This window comes from Mustela nivalis (assembly GCF_964662115.1).
Source record: "Mustela nivalis genome assembly, chromosome: 8".
Classification (NCBI taxonomy): domain Eukaryota; kingdom Metazoa; phylum Chordata; class Mammalia; order Carnivora; family Mustelidae; genus Mustela; species Mustela nivalis.
The window spans coordinates 118,580,294-118,595,049 of NC_139027.1; the positions used below are offsets into that span (position 1 = coordinate 118,580,294).

The following is a 14,756-nucleotide window of genomic DNA, read 5'->3' on the forward strand; positions in this document are numbered from 1 at the left end:
AAGTTTATGGAAAGGTTCTGGAAAAGGCATCTTTTGCATTATGTTGAGGCAACAGGCAGAAGGTACTGGGGCCAGCAACCTATAAAGAATAGGGATTGGTCTCTAGGGCCAACCCTCCTCCTAAAACTGTTTCCTTCTGGGGTCTATGCCTCCAAGTACTCCATGATCCAAAGGAGCCATTTGCTTCTTATTTCCACCCAAAGCTATCCCCATCATCTCATCTGGTGCTGTGAACGATGCTGCATGCTGTTAAGAAGGGAACACTAGGCAGAGAGTCAGCAGATGTGGATTTCGTGTCCCAGCACTATCACTGGCTTGCTTATGTTGAGTCTGTTCTCCTATCTGGGATACGAGGAAAGTCTGGGACTTCCCCCAGCTGTAAAATGAAGGGGATCATCCCAAGCACTCCTACTAGTGCTGTAGCACAAAGAGGATGTAAGTGGCTCAAACACGGGCGGCTGAGTGACTACCTGAGTTCTGTCTCTGAAGGGTATTCAGCAGACCCAGTAGTTAGCATGGAATATAAGAGGCAACATTCTGGTGAGGACATGTTGCCATAACAAGTGTCTGATCCTTCTCCACCTCGAGGCCTGCTAAGTCTTGCCCTCAAACCTGTAGGATTCTAAGGGAAAGGGCAATGGGTACATCTGTGACCCAGGGCAAGCTCCTCAGAGAGGCCAGATCCTGCCGGACTCTGCCCCTGCGGCCTCAACCTCTTCACCCCAGCACCACCTCCAACTAGTCCAAACAAGTCCCGGGTATTTTCAGCCACCTTTATCTGATCGGAAATGTTTGGAATTCCACAGCAGAAGGCAACAGCTCTGGAGGATTTGAGAAAGGGAGCAAATCCCTGTAACACCCTTCCCTCCCCTCTATACATATGAATGCATGCACACACACACACACACACACACACACTCTCTCTCTCTCTCTCTCTCTCTCTCTCTCTCTCTCTCACTTAAGTAACCAAGAACTCAGAACTGAAGGTTCCTGCTGGGTTGCATTTCCTCCATTCTGGTTCCTTCTAGTCTTCTCAGTTCATCCCCACCCAAGTCCATCAGTCACCTCAAGGTACAGAATAGCAAGAAGCCCGAGATGGTGCTAGAGCCAGCCGGACTATCTGCAGCAGGGCGATGCAGGGGGTGCGGGGCCAGCAGGAGGTCTGCTGTTAAGTCAATACCCAGAGCACCCCTAAACTGCAAAAGATCACCACAAGGAGGCCCCAAAGCAACTTGCTGTCCCACCTGATGTGACAGTGTGGATCACTCAAGAATTCATGGGTCATGATCCTGTGGTTCTACCTAGCTCAACTCCTTCCCTAAACAGATGGAAACTGAGACCCACAGGAGGGAAAGGGACTCCTCTGCAAGGCCTCCTGCCTCCTGGAGGATGGGCTTTGGCCTCAGCTCTATGACTGCCTACCTGACGGACCTGGGCAAGACCCTTTACCTCCCCAGGCCAGAATTCCTGGCTGTAAAGTGACAGCACTGTGGGGCACATGTGTGGCTCAGTCGGTTGAGCTTTGGACTCTTGATTTTGGCTCTGGCTGTGATCTCAGGGTCAGGAGATGGAGCCTGCATCAGGCTCTGTACTCAGCAGGGAGTCTGCTTCAGACTCTCTCTCTCCCTCTCCCTCCGCCACACCCGCATCCCACCCGCAGCCGCCAAGTGCACATTCTTTCTCTCACATAATAAATAAATAAAATCTTAAAAAAAAAAAAAAAGGGAGAGCACTGTGCTTACATCACAGGCTTGGCAGCAAGAAGTAAATGGTTCACAGAACTTAATAAAGATTGTGTGGCCTCATTTGTAGTTCCAATGGTGCATCTCAATTTTTATAGCTACAAACAAACACATAACACAGCTAATATCTACCAAGCTCCTGCTTGAATTCTCAAAACCTTACAAGTAACCACTGTCCCCATTTTACTAACTAGGAAGCTAAGACTCAGAAAGGTGATGAGATTTTGCCTAAGATGACCAGCTACTAAGTGAAGGGGTCTGACCCCAGAGCATGTTAAATTTGCCAGTGCAACAGGACAGATGCAGAGCGATGTTACTAAAGCTCTTCCTTCCTTCCCCCTTTCATCCTTGCACCTGCCCACTATTTCATGAGGATCTGCTATTTTGGGGCCCTAGAAGTCAGAGATAATTCTGAGGACAGGGAAGAGAAGAGTCATGCTCCCTGGGTCCCTGGGTGCTTTGTGGGTGGGAAAGGGAGAGGTGTGCTGTGCCCCCAACCCAGCCTCTGCAGGGCCAGTCTCTCCCTTTATCTGCCATTATCTTGGAAATGAAAGTGATGCCAAGCAGCTCTGGTGGAGCTCTTATCTGAGTTTTCTAAGACAGATCATGACCCCTTTGTGGACTGAGCTGTGTGTGAGGTTGCAGGAAGGACCAGACAAGCTGCCCTGCTAGCTCAGGGCACTCATTCATTCCACAAATATTTATTATAAAGTACCCACTAAATGCCAGGCACTATGCTAAGTACTGGGGATAAAGCAGTGACTGAATCAGATGAAATTTCCCACCTGCAGAGTTTATAATTTAATGGGAGGAGACAGGCAATAAATGTATGCATCAGATGGTGATACGTGCTAAAAAGAAAAATAAGTGAGAGAAAAGGTTAGACAGAAACATGGAAGAGGGGAGGATTAGAACTCTATAGTCAGGGAAAGCTTCCTGAGGAGGTGACATCATATCAGAGCCCTGAATGAAGTGAGTGTACAGGCTCACAATGATCTGAGGAAAGCAGTGGGAAGAACAACTGCAAAGGCCCCAAGGCAGGAACACAAGCACTCCAGGAATGCCAGTGTGACTACAGTGAAGCGAATGGTAGCAATGCGATCTGGCAGTAGCCAAGGGACTATGCAGGGCCCTGAATGCCATTTAAGAACTTAGTTTTGTCCTTTGAATGACATGGGAACACAACAGGCAACATGCTCTAATGTTTTTTTTTTTTTTTTTTTTAAGATTTTATTTATTTATTTGTCAGAGGGAGAGAGAGTGAGCATGAGCAGGGGGAGCAGCAGGCAGAGGCAGAAGCAGACTCCCTGCCAAGCAAGGTTGCCGGATGTGGGACTAGAACTCTGGGATCATGGCCTGAACCGAAGGCAGATGCTTAACCGACTGAGCCACCACGGTGTCCCACTTTGTTTTTAACAGGTTTCCTCTGGCTGCTGGGTGGAGACCTCCAGGGTCAAGGGTGGAAGCAAGAAGTCTGTGAGAAGGTGATATAGTTATCCAAGAGAAATACGATAGCAATTTAGCCAGGATGGTGCCAGGGAGGCTGATGAGGAGCAGTCAGATTCAGTATTTATTTTTAAAAGTAGAGGGGTGCCTGGGTGGCTCAGCTGGTTAAGCACCTGCCTTTGGCTCAGGTCATGATCTCAGGGCTCTACAATTGAGCCCCGCATCAGGCTCCCTGCTTGGCAGGGAGTCTGCTTCTCCCTCTCCCTTTTCCCACTTCATGCTCTCTCTCTCCCCGCTGCTCACGCTCTGAAATAAATAAATAAGTAAATGAATGAATGAATGAATGAATGAATGAATAAAATCTTAAAAAAGAGCTGAGGTTGGTAGAGCATAGGGTTCTTGATCTCAAGGTCATGAGTTCAAGCCCCACTTGGGTATATAGCTTACTTTAAAAAAAGAAAGAAAAAAAAGAAAGAAGTAGAGCTGCTGATGGGACTGGTTGTGGGCTCAGAGAATTGCTAGTCTCTCTGGCCTTGTTTCTCACCTACCAAAGGCAAGGCAAAAGGCCTCTAAAGAATTTTTTTCCAGATTGATAACTATGGGAACTCTGGGATGAAGAGAGACAAAAATCATTTCTCCCATGGAAGCAAAGCTATTTGCTCTCCAGGCCCTAAAGGGTGGATGGATGGCAAGGAGAGGAGGAAGGCAGGGGCTGCCCAGAAACAAAGGAAGGGCAGGGGCTGCCAGGCCTGGGTGGATGGAGGTAAAGCTACTTTGCTTTACGTTAAGAGAACAGGGGCATCAGAGCTGTGCCGTGTCCAGGGCGTACAAGGCAGAAGGAGCCCAGTGGGTGAGGTAGTGAATGAGGCAGTGCCTGCAGGCCAGGATGCGTGCAAGAACTTCCCAAGTCGTTTCAAGGGGTAAGCCTGACCCAAGGTATTCATCTCCTGTCATTCCTTCTGCATTAATCACATTCTAGGCTGAGGCTCCAGTTCCCATGCTTCATGAACTGATGACTGCCCAGTCTGCAATCACCAAAGCAGCCTTTTAGGGCTGAAAGGAAGCACCGACACATCTGGTCCACTCTCTCCACAATTTCAGCCATCATGGTTTTGGCCTTATCCATATATCACTGTTCTTATTAACATTTTCCTACCAATTGATTCAATTAAAAATATGTAAATAAATGTACTGAAAATTCTCAACCCTGTCTCCACTCCCAAAAGAACCCTTTCTGTAATCTTTTCCCTTTTATTTATTATTTATTAAATTTTTATTTTAAATTTCTACACCCAATGTGGGACTCAAACTCACAACCCTGAGATCAAGGCTGCATGCTGCACTGACTGAGCCAGCCGGGTGCCATTGCAATCTTTCCCCCTTTTAGCAAATGGTGGTAGCTTCACCCTTTCAGGTGCTGAAGCCTGGAACACCTTGGAGTCATCCCTAAATCCTTCCTGGTTCTAGTCTGTTAGCAAATTCCTTTGAATTTATCCAGAATCTCATCACTTCTCACCACCTCCACCACAAACATTTGGTTCAAGCCAATGCCATCTTCTGCCCACAGTGTTACAACAACCTCCTTCCTGGCCTCCCAGCTTCTCACCTCCCACTATGGTCCTTCACCAGAACAGCCACATTCTGTCTAATCAAAATACTCCACTGCCTTCCCACTTCACCCCGAGGAGGAGGCAGTGTCCCACCATGGCTCACATAAACCTTCACCTTCTACCACCTTCTCCTCTGTTCACTCTGTTCTAGCCACACTCACCTCTTCTGCTCTTCCTCAAACTTGCCAAGCTCATCCTTCTCAGCTTGGGGCCTCTGTAGTTGTTCCCTCTGTCTGGAATATTCTTACTGCAGATTGATAACATGTTTTTTTCCCTCAGATCATGTATATCTCTGCACACGTGCCTCCTCCTCAGGAAAGCCCCTCCCAATCACTCTTTATTTAAAACAAGAAACAAAAGGGACGCCTGGGTGGCTTCAGGCAGTTGAGCATCTTCCCTCTGCTCAAGTCATAATCCCGGGGTCCTAGCATCAAGTCCTGCATCAGGCTCCTTGCTTGGCAGAGAGTCTGCTTCTCCCTCTGCCTGCTGCTCCCCGTGCTTGAGTTCTGACAAATAAATAAAATCTCTAAAAATAAATTTAAGAAAAGAAACGAAACGCACCCCCCCACACACAAATGGTGCCTCGCCACTGTCCATTCCCCATGATCACTCTATCTTTTTAGACTATAAACTTCAGGAAGGCAAATATTCACAGTAGCTAGAACAGTGCATGGCATGGAGTAAGATACTTAGTAAATATTTGCTAAATGAATAAATGAAATGAAAAGGCAACATATGTTATTGCCACTGTAACTAGAACACCAGTATCATTTGCCACATATGGAAATCAACATAAAATAAAAACACTGACTATGAGAAAAATGTCTATTTGCAATTATCATATGATCTCCCTGATATGAGGAATCTGAGAAGCAACGTGGGGAGTTTGGGGGGTAGGGAAGGAAAAAATGAAACAAGATGGGATCAGGAGGGAGACAAACCGTAAGAGACTCTTTTTTTTTTTTTTAAATTTTTTTTTTTAAGATTTTATTTATTTATCAGAGTGGGGGGGAGAGAGCGAGCACAGGCAGACAGAATGGCAGGCAGAGGCAGAGGGAGAAGCAGGCTTCCCGCTGAGCAAGGAGCCCGATGTGGGACTCGATCCCAGGACGCCGGGATCATGACCTGAGCTGAAGGCAGCTGCTTAACCAACTGAGCCACCCAGGCGTCCCCCGTAAGAGACTCTTAATCTCACAAAACAAACTGAGGGTTGCTGGGGGTAGGGGGGGTAGGGAGAGGGTGGTTGGATTATGGACATTGGGGAGGGTTATGTGCTATGATGAGTGCTGTGAAGCGTGTAAGCCTGACGATTCACAGACCTGTACTCCTGGGGCAAATAATTTATTATATGTGAATAAAAAAATAAATGAAAAAAAAAGAAAAAGAAAAATGTCTATTTGCATATCACCTATAAGTTACCTTGAAGGTCAATGGTACATGCATTGGTCTTGGTCCCATACTTTTACAAAAGAGACACATGAGGTCCAGGGCAGGAAAAAGCTCAGGACAGAAGCAGCCAGCTAGTTGGAGGTCAGTCCAGAGCAGCCATGCTAGTAACCCCTCAGTGCCTTGAAACCACAGCCCCCTGCCCCCAAAGAGTACACAAAGTGACTAAGTTCTTGGGAAGGGTACAGTAGGTTGAACCAACAGAGCCTGAGAGAGGGGCCAGGAAAGCTCTTCTCCGGGCCAGGCATAGAACTGGAGGTTCTGTTGGAGAGAACAAAGGCCAAAGAGGAGTCTGCCAGGCTGGAAGAGTCTCATGGGGCTGCACTGTGGGGGACGGGCACGCACAAACCTGTAGGTGAGGTCCATGGAGACCAGACAGCTGAGAGCAGAAATGAAAACAGGCTGGGTCCCAAAGGGTAGCAGCTTCAATCCCGTAAACACCAGACAGGCATGGGGGTTCAGGTGCAGGACTGAGGCCCAGCTGAGCTCAGGGGGTTGGATGGGACCTTCCCCTCCCCGCCCCCATCAGTGATGATGACTCTAAGCTGAGTGGAGCAGAGCGCTGCCAATCGTGCCACTAGTCACAGCTGACAGCAGACGTTTAGGGGGAAGAGACAAAGAGCTACCCTCCTAGTCCCCACATCCCAGATGGTCTTCTCCAGCACCCACTGAAGTCCAGCCAGCTCCACCCACATGGGCCCTTGAGGATTCAATCCCTGTTTGGAGGGGAACATCCTTTTCCTATTCTCATGGGGTTTAGCAAACATGGCTGCAGGTGCAGGGCGTAAAGCTACTGCTATTGTAACTGCCAGGCCAGCAATGCCTGACCTACATCTCCATGGTTGGTTGCATGCAAAGAAAAATACCAGGGATTTCCGTTGGTGTTCACCAGATGCAGCTGCCAAGGGAAGGTGGGCCTTCTGAAGGCCTGCTGTGAGCAGGGCGGGACAAATAGTGGGCGGGCTGGGAGAGATGAGGTGGCTGGCTTCTAAATTATTTTCTTGCTCTGAGGGCCTCTTTAGATTTCAGAGACTATCAAATGTTTATCTTTTTTCTACCAAGGTCTTCCACTGACGCTTCTTCCCCCTCCTCTTCTAGTATACTGCCCTAAGATTTGGGGAAAAAAAGAGAGAGTGAAGGAGAGAGAGAATACGAGATTCTATTTGGGAAAAAAAAACCTCCCCAAACTAAACAGTTGTCCCAATTGTAAATTATTGGCACTAGAGTGAGGCTTTTTAGATCTGCATGGGGAAATAAGCAATTGGGAAGTTTTGCATGGCAGCATAAAAAGGCCCTGGGTATTCGGAGTCAGGACACATGACTCTTACTCTCGCTCTGCGGTGGTTCCATTTGGCTGCAGACATGTCAACTGAGGACCCTTGGCCTCACTTTCCTCATCTGCCAAATATAGACAAAGGACCAGATGATCTCTCTGGCTCCAAAGTGCTGAGATCCTATCCTAGGCCTTCATTTTGAGCCCTCTCAGGGGTTCAGGGTTGTGTAAGGAAAACGCTCTCTTAGGAGACAAGAGACTCAAGTTCTAATCGCAGGGTTACCTTTTATTAACTTACTGTGTGATCTTGGGCAAGTCACTTCACTTTCTTCCTATGTAAACCAATGACTTGAAAGTGCACTGAAGAAAAGCACCACAGGACCTCTGGTGTTATTATGTCTCCCTTATGTCATTCATCCCTTAGCATATGCTTGCTTCCCAAAGTGCTTGTTCTTTACTTGGAATAGCCCCAGTTTGCAAACCTTAAGATCCCAGAGACACAAAATGGAGGAGATATGAGGTTCAAACCCAGGACTATCTGCAGAGACTGTTCTCCCAATATAGAGACGTGGAGGATGGCATGAATGGTGGAAAGGGCTTGGGATTGAAAGTTAGAAGACCCCAGTTCCCTCGATGGTAAGAAGACTCTGCTTCCTAGCACAGTCGAAGACTCAATGAGATAATGTGTGGATACAAAGTAGTACTAGACAAACCTTAATGATCCTGTGCTATTACTTTATGACCCAAGCCTGGGTTTCCCCACATTCAAAAGGAGAGCTTAAAGTGCAAGCCATAATATCTTAGGAATATTACAGCTCCACATCTTAGCCTTTTATCCTACATTTTGACCTCCCTTCTTATCCATATGAGGCCCATCCTTCCAGACTCCCTTTACCTGGAGACCCTAGGCCACCTGGCATAGAGCACATAGTGCTCTGCCCTCTGAGGCCATCCACGGAGGGCTCAGAGTCCTTGTTCTGACATTTATTTGCTGTACAACTCTGGGCTAATCACTCAAACTCTGAGTCTCAGAGTCCATGTTTATAAAATGGGCAGAAGACTTATCCTCTCTCCTATGAACTCTTCTGATCCTTTTAGTTTTTCCCATTTACTTTGGTATTTGTGGTCTTATCATCTGAATTATTGAGAGCTAGGGCCTGTATTTTATACTCCTCTCTCACTGAAGTAGTGAGCACATGACAGGTGTTCAAAGAACACGTGTTACACAATTGGCAGATGAGTCCTTTCTGAGGTAGTATCAGTGGGGGCCATCACCAACCCTGAAGCATCACGTGGCAGCCTACTCTTTGGTTACCTTGTGCTAAGCATTGGCGGTAGGGGTGGGCGATATAGGGTAAATGGAAGCTAAAGGGCCATTTCCTCTAAAGCTTTCAGCATGAACTGGAGAAGCCAGAGTCACCTTCTGAGAGGGCACCAAACAATATGGACAATTAGAAGAGGCAGAGAGAGCCAAGGGAAACCCATGGACACCAGAGTGAGTGAGTGAGGGCTTGTGAGCCTAACAGACTGGATTTGGATTCTGTTCTTATTAGCATTTGACCTTGAGACTATCATTTAACTTGTTTTATTCCCACTTTTCTAATCCGGACAATGGGAACAACAGTATGTTTCCCTGGCCTTTTACAAAGCATCTTACACATGGTAGGTACTCAACAAATTGCAGCAACTATACTGTCATTAGTATTATTTATCTTAGATGGGTTTTGTCTATGTGCATCTCTAACAGGTGAGCATAGAACCAGTGACTTATGGCTCTGCACAGCAAGTGGAACTCTAGATGAGGAAAGTTCTCTTAACAGAATCCTAATGAGATCTGGACATCCTTTCCATGGAAGGGAGGCAGCTGAGTACATACCATAGGCCTTAAATGGACATATGTGGGTCTCCCCTGGGGACTCCAGAACTTTACGGCTGTGTGTTCTTTTGGACAGTTAGTTTTCTCTGAGCCTGATTCCTCACCTATGTTAGACTCTGAGACCCTATGCTATTTCTCCTGAGAGACAGTCAAGGGTCTTCTTCTTCTTCTTTTTTTTAAAGATTTTATTTATTTATTTGATAGAGATCACAAGTAGGCAGAGAGGCAGGCAGAGAGAGAGGGGGAAGCAGGCTCCCCGCTGAGCAGAGAGCCCAATGTGAGGCTCCATCCCAGGACCCTGGGATCATGACCTGAGCCGAAGGCAGAGGCTTTAACCCATTGAGCCACCCAGGGGCCCCTCAAGGGTGTTCTTTAAGAGCACAGGTGTTAAGAGGATTCAAACCTGCGGTTAAATCCTGCTTTGCCACTTACTAGTTTGGGTCAGTGGCCACGGCACACTATTTAACCTTTCTGAGCTTTAGTTTTCTCATCTAAAAACCTTTCTTCTTGGGTTCCTTGTGGTTTTTACCAGATAACATGCTTGTGCTTGCTTGACATACAGTAACAATTTTATTTGATACATGAAAGTGTTATCTTTTGTATCCAGTACTTGGCACTGGAAGGCACTCTAATAAATGTGTTGAATCAAACCCAGCCCCAGTGGAAGGGGTGCAGAGAGAAAAGATGCTCCTGTAAAGTGGCACCACTGCCACACACCCAGGTTAACAATATCTATCAAAATCATTAAGTGCACACATCCTTTGTCCCTGCAATTCCACTTCTAGGAATTTATCCCCCACGAGCACCCTATACTCACACATGGGCCCAATGACAAATATGACATGGCTATTCACTATCACTATTATAACTGAAAGAGACTGCAAAAAAAAGGGCCTACCCATGGGACCTGGTTAAATACAGGACAGTGCCATGTATGGAATAATATGCAGCTATCAAAAAGAATGAGAAACCTCTTGATGGACTGATACTGAATGATCTCTGAGACACTGTCAAGTGAGAAAAATCAAGGCACCAAACTGTGTGCATCAGTACCTGACTATCTGTGTAAAAACTGGATGAAACATACAGGTGTTTGCTTGTGTCTACCAAGGCTATTTTCCCAGGGAGGGAACTATAGCTAGGAGACATGGGTAAGAGAGAGACCTTTTGAATTTTGAACCACATGAATATATTACCAATTCTAAAAAAATATATCAAAATTTAAGAGCAAGAGAGAAGGAGTTTGACTCTCCCATGAGAAGCATTTGGGACTCCCCAGAGACTGACGCTCTGGCCAGTTATTACACTGTGAGAAGAAAAATGACAACTCTGGTGTTTGCATGCTGTGAAGCCAAAATAACACCACTATTATGTGATTAATTGCACTAGGGTTACCATCATCTCTGACCCTTTGTCCCAGGATGCTGTTAAGATGGGGGAAGACCAGGGGCGCCTGGGTGGCTCAGTGGGTTAAGCCGCTGCCTTCGGCTCAGGTCATGATCTCAAAGAGTCCTGGGATCGAGTCCCGAATCGGGCTCTCTGCTCAGCAGGGAGCCTGCTTCCTCCTCTCTCTCTCTGCCTGCCTCTCTGCCTACTTGTGATCTCTGTCAAATAAATAAATAAAATCTTAAAAAAAAAAAAAAAAAAAGATGGGGGAAGACCAGAGTCCATAATGAGGCTCCACTATCTTCTGGGTTAAGGGTGTCCAGGTAGAATAACATGGAAAGAAGGCTCTGGTTAAAATAAAAATTATCCTTAATAGCTCGGGGGCGGGGGGGGGAAGGAAAGGTGGGAATGAACTTAGTTCTAGAAGGAGTGGGGGTGGCCTGGCTATTGCCTGATGATAATGGCACATCCCATCTTTCCTCCCCTGAGCCCCTCCTGTTTTCCTCAACAATTAATCTCCTGTTTGCCTGCTCAGAACACTCTACTGGGGACTCCTGGAAGTAGACAGAGACCACTGGCTCTGAAATACAAATGGCTAATAAAGTATATAAAAAGATGCTTTCAGGGCACCTGGGTAGCTAGGTTGGTTGAGCATCGGACTCTTGGTTTTGGCTCAGGTCTTGATCTAAGGATCATGCGACTGAGCCCCATGTTGGGCTCTGCACTGAGCGGGGAATCTGCCTCAGATGCTCTCTCCCTCTCCCTCTGCTCCTTCCCCGGCTCCCATGCACCATGCATGTGTGCTCTGCTCTCTTTTTTTCAAAATAAATAAATAAATCTTAAAAGAAAAAGAAAAGATGCTTTATCTCATAAGTAACTCTGGAAATAGTCCCTGGATATTTTACACTTATTATAAGAATACTTAACATGTACAAAAGTAGAATGATAAAAATGAATCATTATGTACCTATTGTTCAGCTTCAGTAATGATCAATTCAGTACCAATCTGATTTCATGTGTTCCCACTCTCTCTCAACCTTGTATTATTTTGCAGCAAATTCCAGATATAGTTCAGTATATGTATCTAAAAATAAGGAATATTAAATAGAAAAAAAAATAACAATACCATTATCATTTCTAAAATCTGAAAAAAAAAAAAATAAAAAAATCTTAGAAGGGCTTTAAATGTGATCACAACTCTTTCCCAAAGAGGGCACCTTTGTTCAATATGAAATTTTAATGCAGTGTACATAATAAGCTCTAGCTACAACCAAGCTATAAATAATTCAGATCTGTAGACGTTTAAAACCTATTGAAATAAAGGTATCCCACCAACAAAAACAGTAAGGTGACATGAGAGTCAATTCCAGATTAAGGACTAAAATGTGAAAAGTAAAATCTTAAAAACTTTTTGAAGAAAATATAAGCAAATGTCTTTAGGACCCCAGGTTTGGTGAAGATTTCGTCAACAAGACATAAAAGTTGTAAATCAGGGAGTTGCGGGTGGCTTGGTTAAGCCTCTATCTGCCTTGGGCTCAGGTCATGACCCCTAGGTCCTGGGATTGAGCCCTGCATCCAGCTGCTTCTCCCTCTCCCTCCTTCCCCTTCTTGTGCTCCCCACCCCATCAAATAAATAAACAAAATCTTAAAAAAAAAAAAAAGAAAGGTATAAATCACAGAAGAAAACACTTAACTAGAATAAATTAAGAAATCTAGGCATGAAAAGACACATATAGAAGGTGAAAAGACGATCTACAAACTGAGAGCCTGTATTTGTAACACATGAAGACAAAAGATCAGTATTTAGAATATACAAAGAATTTCTACAAATTCCTAAGAAAAAGCCAATCAAAAGAAACAGCAATGACCTGAACAAGTATTTTACAAAAGAGGAAACATGAATGGTCAATAGAAGTAAGGAAAGATTCTACACCCGATTTGTAATCTGAGAAATGCAAATTAAAACCACAAGACACCATCTCACACCTACCAGCTCTATAAAAATTTTAAAGTCTGGCCTTACCAAGTATTATCAAAGATGTAAAGCAATAGAAACTCATATGCAGCTGGTGACAGCGTAAACTCTTACAAACACATAGGAAAGCAATTCAGGCACTACCTTCCATCAAGCAATTCCATTCCTGGTGTACAACCCTACAGCAATGATTCTCATGGGGCGCCTGGCTGGCTCAGTCGGTAGAGCACGCAACTCTTGATCACAGGGTTTTAAGTTTGAGCCCCATATTAGATACAGAGATTACTTAAAAACAAAAACATAAACACCAGAAAAACCAGACCTCCAGGTGATTTTGATAGGCGATCTAGGCTCTGAACCACTGTGCTAGAATAACACAAGCATGTGGAGGAGACATACACAGAATGTTCAAAACCACATCTGGATAGCAAGAACAGGGACACTTGGGCGGCTCAGTCAGTTAAGCGTCTGCCTTTGGCTCAGGTCATGATCCCAGGGTCCTGGGATCGAGTCCCGCATCAGGCTCTCTGCTCAGCAGGGAGCCTGCTTCCCTTTCTCTCTCTGCCTGCCTCTCTGCCTACTTGTGATCTCTCTCTGTCAAATAAATAAATAAAAGCTTAAAAAAAATAAAAATAAAAAAATAAAAAATAAATTAAAAGGCAAGGGAACAATAAACACAAATCTCAGGAGGATGGGTGGGGGATGGCTGTGACTAGACAGGGGCACACAGGAGTTGAAGGTATTTATACATGTTTGATTTCTTAAACTGGGTGGTTAAGTTTACAGGTGATCATTTTTCCCATTTCTGAAACTTTATACATGCATTACATATTCTGTTGTATTTATAATAACTTTCTTAAAAACAGTGTGCTGGGATAGGGCAATACTCAGAGTCGGAACTGCAACCACTAACTCTGGCTACATGTGTGGTATCCAAAGGGTTAAGCCTGTTTCTCTGCCTGTGGGTGGGAGGGCAGGCAGCAGCTGGGGCACAAAGGGAGTCCCCGGCTCCAGCTGGCTCCAGGCTCCAGCTGGCTCCAGCCTGGATCTGCCTGGATCAAGCACCACGCCCAGGAACTGGCACCTGGGGGATGGTGGGGCTCTGGACAGGTGGCACCTGAGGCCCTTGGTGACCTGATACATGGGAGGGACTCGGCTCAGTCAGATAGATAGATGGCAGCTTCCTCCTTTTGGAGCTTCTCCATCTGGTAAGGAAGTGTGCTGGTGACAGCTGGAGCTGGTGAGAGGGGGAAGAGGGTCTGGGACTCCTGGTGGGGACAGAAAAGGAACTGGGTGGGCTAGGCTCAGATACCAAGGGAGGCTGCTGGGATTAGCACCTGCTGAGAATGAGATTAAGTTTCTTGGGAAGGGCTCATCTATCTAATGCCCCCTGAAAGCTGTCTCCCTGTGGCTTTTCTCTGCTGGACAGATGGTGTCTGAGCTGCCTCTTGGAGGGTGGGCTCCTTGAGGGGGTGGTGGAGGTGGGGTGGGACCTGCTCCCTGCTTGGTCATGGGATTCCCTGCCTTCTACAATAACAATAAGAGCTAACTCTTACAGAGGACTTAGTATATGCCAGGCAGTGTCCTAAACCCTTCAGAAAAATCAGCCCCATTTAGTTTTCACAGCACCTAAATGCCCATGGCCCAGAAAGTAGGTTTACATTTGAGGAAACTGAGGTTTGGAGAAATCAAACACTTTCCGTAAGTCAAAGAGCAACCAAACTAGGACTTGAATGCAGGCAATCTGACTCCATAGTCCTTTCAGGAAACTACTACTGGTCATGACATCTTCCCATTCTCCTTAAATGGAAGGAAGCGCCTTCCAGTTGCTCAGGCCAAAAATTTGGGGACTCCTGTCTCACACCTCTTATCCAATCATCAGCAAACCCAGTTAGCCCGACCTTTAAATTATATCAAAGCTCTGACCACTGCTCCCCACTTCTGCCACACCTCCACCCTGGTACAAACTAGCATTGTCACCCGCCCAGCTTCTTCTTCTTCT

At 45.8% G+C, this 14,756-nt stretch overlaps 1 protein-coding gene across 6 annotated transcripts in view; it reads right to left on the minus strand.

The window, feature by feature from the left end:
• Positions 1-14,756, minus strand: part of BCL2L1 (BCL2 like 1) — a 50,156-nt gene that overhangs the window by 11,960 nt on the left and 23,440 nt on the right. The gene's annotated exons all lie outside the window — the stretch shown is intronic.